The sequence below is a fragment of the Peromyscus californicus genome, unplaced genomic scaffold (genome assembly GCF_007827085.1).
Source record: "Peromyscus californicus insignis strain IS unplaced genomic scaffold, ASM782708v3 Scaffold_12__1_contigs__length_115047231, whole genome shotgun sequence".
NCBI lineage: Eukaryota > Metazoa > Chordata > Mammalia > Rodentia > Cricetidae > Peromyscus > Peromyscus californicus.
Window position 1 is genome coordinate 10005482 of NW_026294413.1, and position 5856 is coordinate 10011337.

The 5856-nt window shown below is 39.6% G+C and overlaps 1 non-coding gene across 1 annotated transcript; it reads left to right on the forward strand.

The window, feature by feature from the left end:
* The first annotated feature begins 5416 nt into the window (after positions 1–5416).
* Positions 5417–5523, forward strand: LOC128108138 (U6 spliceosomal RNA). The gene has a single exon (XR_008217345.1). It is a non-coding gene; the product is annotated as a U6 spliceosomal RNA (small nuclear RNA).
* The last annotated feature ends 333 nt before the right edge of the window (positions 5524–5856 follow it).

The following is a 5856-nucleotide window of genomic DNA, read 5'->3' on the forward strand; positions in this document are numbered from 1 at the left end:
CTCCCAAGTCCCATAGGTTTCCACTTGACATATTCAGAAACACAGAGGTCTTGAAAATTTCTCATTCAGTTTTAGTTTTTTTGTTTGTTTTGAGACAGTCTTTTCACATATTCCTGGTTATCTTCTGTCTGACCTCGAAGTTGCAGTGGTCCTCCTGCCTCAGTCTCCTGAGTGCTGGAATTACAGATGTGTGCTACCAAGTCAGACTTTATATATAACAAGGGAAAGGACGCTATCCCTAAATTGTGACAATATCCATTTGTTTATTTGTCTTTCACTCTGAATGTAAGGATCAGGTTCCTTTGTGGTTCTTGTATTGCTTAAACATCTTTACATTATGAAAGGGGATTATGTTAGGATTTACAAAAAATGTAGATTATTTCTATGATATTGTGTCTCATGAATAAGACAATCATCTCACATTCCCTAGGACGTAATTTAAAACAAAAATGAAGACTGATTGGATACATTAGCTTATTGCTCAGAGTTTGTCCCAGAACCAGAACCGACAGGTTACTTGTTTTGATTGTATTGCTTCACTCAACAGTGGAAGCTGAAATGTTTTAAGATCTGCAGTGCACAGGGCTAGGGAGAGGGAGAGCAGATGAAGGAGCTCAAAGACAGGAGAGTGGAGTCCTTCTTGCACCGACATTCGTTTCTGCCAACCCTTTGGTGCTTTGCAAGAGGCTTGCTCACCCTGGAAGGAGGACAGCCTGTCTTACTTAGTCTACCAATTCAAATGTTACTGTAGAGAAGATCTGGGCATCCTAAGAACCAGTCAAGCCAGTAATTAGACTAGGAATGACTGACTTTGTTTCTCAACAGTGTGCCCGCAGCCTCTTCATGTCAGCTGCCGAGTGCACGGATCTAGGAGAGGTGATTCACTAATTCCTCTTCACATTCTTCTGTCAGACTGCAGTAAAAGTCTTTCTCTGTGTAGCTCTGGCTGTCCTGGATCTCACTCTGTAGACCTCTCTGGCCTCGAACTCAGAGATCCCCCTGCCTCTGCCTCCCGAGTGCTGGGAGTAAAGGCGTGCGCCACCACCGCCTGGTTTGAAAGTGCAGCTCTCACAGCTCTCAGCTCACACAGCCAACACACAGGTTAACTGGAAGGTTGCCATAGCTTCTGTAACTCCATTGCAAGCTGTTTGCAAACGACACACCCAGAACCACTCCTGCTCACAGAGGTGATAGTGACTTCAGTGGCGGAACAAGACACTCATCTTCCTGAAGGCATATTTGGAGTTTGAGTTATTTCTGCTCTTCATGAAGTAACTTTCAGTTTAGTGATTATTTTTTGAAATGAAATCATTCTTTAATTAGTCATACAATATTCTACCCTTAAAAAAACCCATATGTGGTACCTTGTAACTTAAAATACTATGAGGATGACAGCCTAAGAATTGCCAAATAGAAAAATAAAGGAAGACAGAAAAGAAATTAAAAAAAAAAAACGAAGTAGCTATACAATTATCTTTTCAAGTCACTAATAGCCAGTTTGCTTAAACTATTGGCAACAATGAGAAAAAAAAATCAGTCTTGAAAGATTTCTACTTTTTTTTTTTTAAACAAACTATTTTCTCAAAAATGACTTGCTGTGTTAAAGGAGCTGTGGATCTGAAGTTGGTTGGGTTGTGAACATTGTTGCACCGTGAAGGGATAGTGGTTTTCAGGTCAGAGTGAGAGCAAAGTGGTGGTCGGCAGTTGCCTATCTGTTCAGCCCCAAATAAGAGTCACTGCAGAGAGAGAAAAGCCTTTGTTTTCCAGTTTTCAAAATGACCTTTTCCAGTGACCCTGAAGATTTTATGAACTTCTATGGGAATAGTTTCTAGCTAGCAACTCCTAATTTAATTACAGATTAAACTATATTCTTTTCATTTCTTTCTCATCTAGCATCTTTTTTTAAAAGAAGGATGTAAAGTTGATCTAAAAATGTATGGGTCTTCCCGCTTCGTGATGTGCGTATGTAACTTTCCCTCCAGCACATCCTCTTCATTTCTCTGTGGACTTCCTGATCTGTCTCAAATGAACAACCCTTGCTGCCGGTTGTTCTTACGTGTTACTCTTGAGCCCCTCCCACACCACTTTCCCACATTCCTTAGTGAAAAACCGACATCTTTTTTTCTTACTAATATCACTTTTAAATTCCCATCGTCATCATCATCACCTTGACACCTGAACTCATCACTTCACAAGACTGTTTCTTAGATGGTCTGACTTGCTGGTGTTTCTGGCTTCCCTAGCATTTCCTCCATGCTATCCTTCTTTACCAGCCCATTTTAATACACAGATATATCAACATTTTTTCCACATGCAGCACAAGGACATTCACATCCTGTGTTGTATCATCTCCAATCCAACTCCACTCTAGAACTCTACCCTCACTGCCTCACTCAGCTGATTGCAACGTCAATGACTAGAGTGTCATTATAAGACATTTTTAGTAGTCATAAAGAGAAGGCTGCTGATGGCATTCCCTGGGGAGAGGTCAGGGAGGCTGCTCTCTAAACACATGAGATGGCCAGCACAATACGTACTTTTCTGGCTCCAAATATCAATTGTTCCAAGTCATCTATGACCATAAACTTTCCTTTCAATTGTGTGATGAAGTTAAATGAACTGAAAACTTTAGTTTTCCTTTAAAAGAACCAGAATGTGGTGTGTTGAGTGGTAACCATCTTAAAGACAAGTCGACACTAAGTTCCTGGAACTAAAGAATGTTACCTTACTTGGCAAAAAGAGACTTCACAGATGTAGTCAAGGTCTTCAAGTGAAGACGTCATCTTAGATTCTCCAGGAAGCGCCTAAATCCAAAAAGAGGGGGAAATACCCCAGAGCACAGAGGCAAAAGCACAGATTGGAGCCATGCAGTCACACTGAGTCACAGGCAGAAGGAGATAAGTAGACATAAGCAAAGATATGGTCAAACGCCAAAGAAGAGGAAGACTGCCTAGTCACCAGGAACTGTGAGAGGTGAGGAGGAAGTGTCTGCTCTAGAGCCTCTAGAGAGCATTTGGCCTTTGGGTGCCGTGACTTTAGACTTCTGTGTTCAGAACTGTGTGAGAGGACGTTTCTGTTATTTTGAGCTGCCATGTTAGTGTGTCGTTGTGATAAAGGACTCAGGGGACTGATATATACGGTTAATACAGGGCCTCACTCATAGCTACTTTACAAACATTTTATATATATGAAGAAAACTGTCTTGCTTCTTTGTAGAGGTTTGACTATGACTCCTTACAAAACTTAAATTGGTGTGCCTATACTGAAATATAACTTCTTTTGATGTCATAGTATATTGTGAAACACTTAGACAAAGCATTATTGCATTCACCTATGCAGTCATTAATTTATTTTAAATGCATTCATAAAAATAGACTGTAATGGACACTTAAAAAATGCCCTATTAAACATATTCCCAATAAAATGCAATGTTACAATTTAGAAACTGATTCAAGTTAATGCAGCTTGCAGCAACATCAGCTTTAATCTCTAGATGGCACTATGTTATAAGGAATCAGCCTGAGATCTGATTACAATTTTCATATAACATGCTGGGAACGAAGAACATTTTGTCGCAAAAAAAAATTCCAGGAATTAGGTACACTTGTGATGAAAGTTTCATTTTACTAAATATGGGTAGGCGTTTAATTTTCACATGACTACAGGATCGAGAAGACAATAGAGAAACTGTCTCTAGAATGTTCTAGCCCATAGTGCATTAGTCAAATTTGTTTTTGAATTATTGTTCAAATCTGTTGTTGGAGAACACAAAAAAGCAAATGTGCTGTCATCTGGGTTCTCCAACAAGATTGCACATGGAACTTGTGACTTTATCTTTGACGGTCATGAGTAAAGACTCATAATCTACTGTTCATTTTGTCTTCAAACACAAACAAGACCACAAATTTCTTCTTGCTCTTCATTAGTAAGTTCCAGTTTCGGTCTCGGCTGAGCAGAGGCAAAGCTGCTTGAGTTTCCCTTCCATAACTCACCTTTTATTTTTTAAACATTCTGTCCTCTTTCAGCTTTTTGCTTTGTATCTCCAGTGATTTCCAGGGATCTGAAATTTTCTTTTAAGTTCTCAAGGACCTTAGTAATTAGGTTGCTTTCCAGCTGCCTATGTGGCCAACTCAGTTAGCCAGCCAATAATCTGCATGCCCTACTTCACTTTCATAACCTTTTGAATCATTCCTTAAATATATTTTTTCGTCTACTATTTGTATTTTAATTATTTGCCTTTATATTTTGTATTCTTCACAGAATCCCACATCCTTGTATGGACAACAGAGGTTCTGATCTGCTTACCTTTATGTATATGGTATTTTCTTAGTAACTGTTTACTGGATTAGATGGATTTGGTACCATACATCATAATCTGATACAAATTCTCAAAAAGCTTCCTAGTTAGTACATGTGTAAATATTTTTTTGACCTTTAAAGAACCCCAAGTATCTGAATATATATAATCTGAAATGAAAAATGAGTTTTCAAGGATTAGGATAAATACATATACTTTTCTGGGCAGCCACTATTGAGGCATTGGTAACCATTTATTTTAATTTTTCCACTGCCTGCGTACAAATGGGGAAAGAACAACATTCTAATCTCAACTCCTTAGCTTTTCTTTTTCCTTCAGATCTAGAATTAGTAAACAGTTCCTTTTTCTCTCTGACTTTCTTAGGGAGTGTCAGAGCCTTCCACTGTAGCCCAGGCTGGTGTGGAATGGGCTGCACAGTGAGGGTGGCCTCCACTGCATGGCAGTCATCTGCCTCAGCCTTTTGAGTGCTAACATTACAGGGAGGCACCATCACATCCAGGGAGTTGACAGCTAATGCTGGAGCAGTATTTTCTTTCAGAGACAAGCCATCTGCATTTCAAAGTTCCAGCACACATTCCCATGATATAGAACACTCCCTGTACTCTCCCTATTTGTCTCATCTTTCTATATTACCAGTGCTTGCACTTTGCAAGGACAGGAACTTTAGGAATCTTGTGTGGCCTTTTATGACCTGCCCCATGTATGCACTGTGTCCATGTGGTAAACACCCATGGACGGAGTTAAATGGAAACTCTGTGAGGAATGGGAGACAACTACATTGTTTGCTTTGCTAGTATATTGGGATATTTACTGCCCATTAATGCTACATGGTATATTAAAAAACACACATATTAGTATTATATAAGAACCCTAAATAAAGGTACAGTGCTGCTTGAGGATTCACTATGTAAAAACACAAACAATAGAGCAGTGGCCAAGATAAATAAAATACCCTGTCCCTGAGGGAGTCTCCATTATAGGGAGGTGAAGACAACAAATCAGGAAATAAATATATAACAAAACAAGCAATAGATAAGTAAAAGATATGTGATAGTAGCAAAACATAGTAGTAAGTATACATATAGACATACGCTGCAGGTACTTGCTTTGGCAGCGCTTATACTGAATTTGGAATGATATGGAGAAGAGTAACAAGGCCCCTGCACAAGAATGACATACAGATTTGTGAGGAATTACCTATTTTTAATACACACACACACACACACACACACACACACACACACACACACACACAACCACACATACACAGACAAATGTAGAAGGTCAATATGGTAAGGGTTCCAGGTAGGCTTTGAGGAGATGAAATTGACATGTGATCTGAATGAAGAGGAGGAGGACTCTGTCTGCCTGAAGTCAGCCCTTTCCTTCAGACGGTAGTAACATAAAGTTAGGAAGCAGAAGCTTGGCTGGCGTGTTTCAGGAAAATGAGTAAGGCTGGTGTGTGGCTGCGGGAGAGACTTGATTTAGATAGTTAAGGACCTTGTAATACCTGGCAAGGACTTGGATGTTGCTGAAGG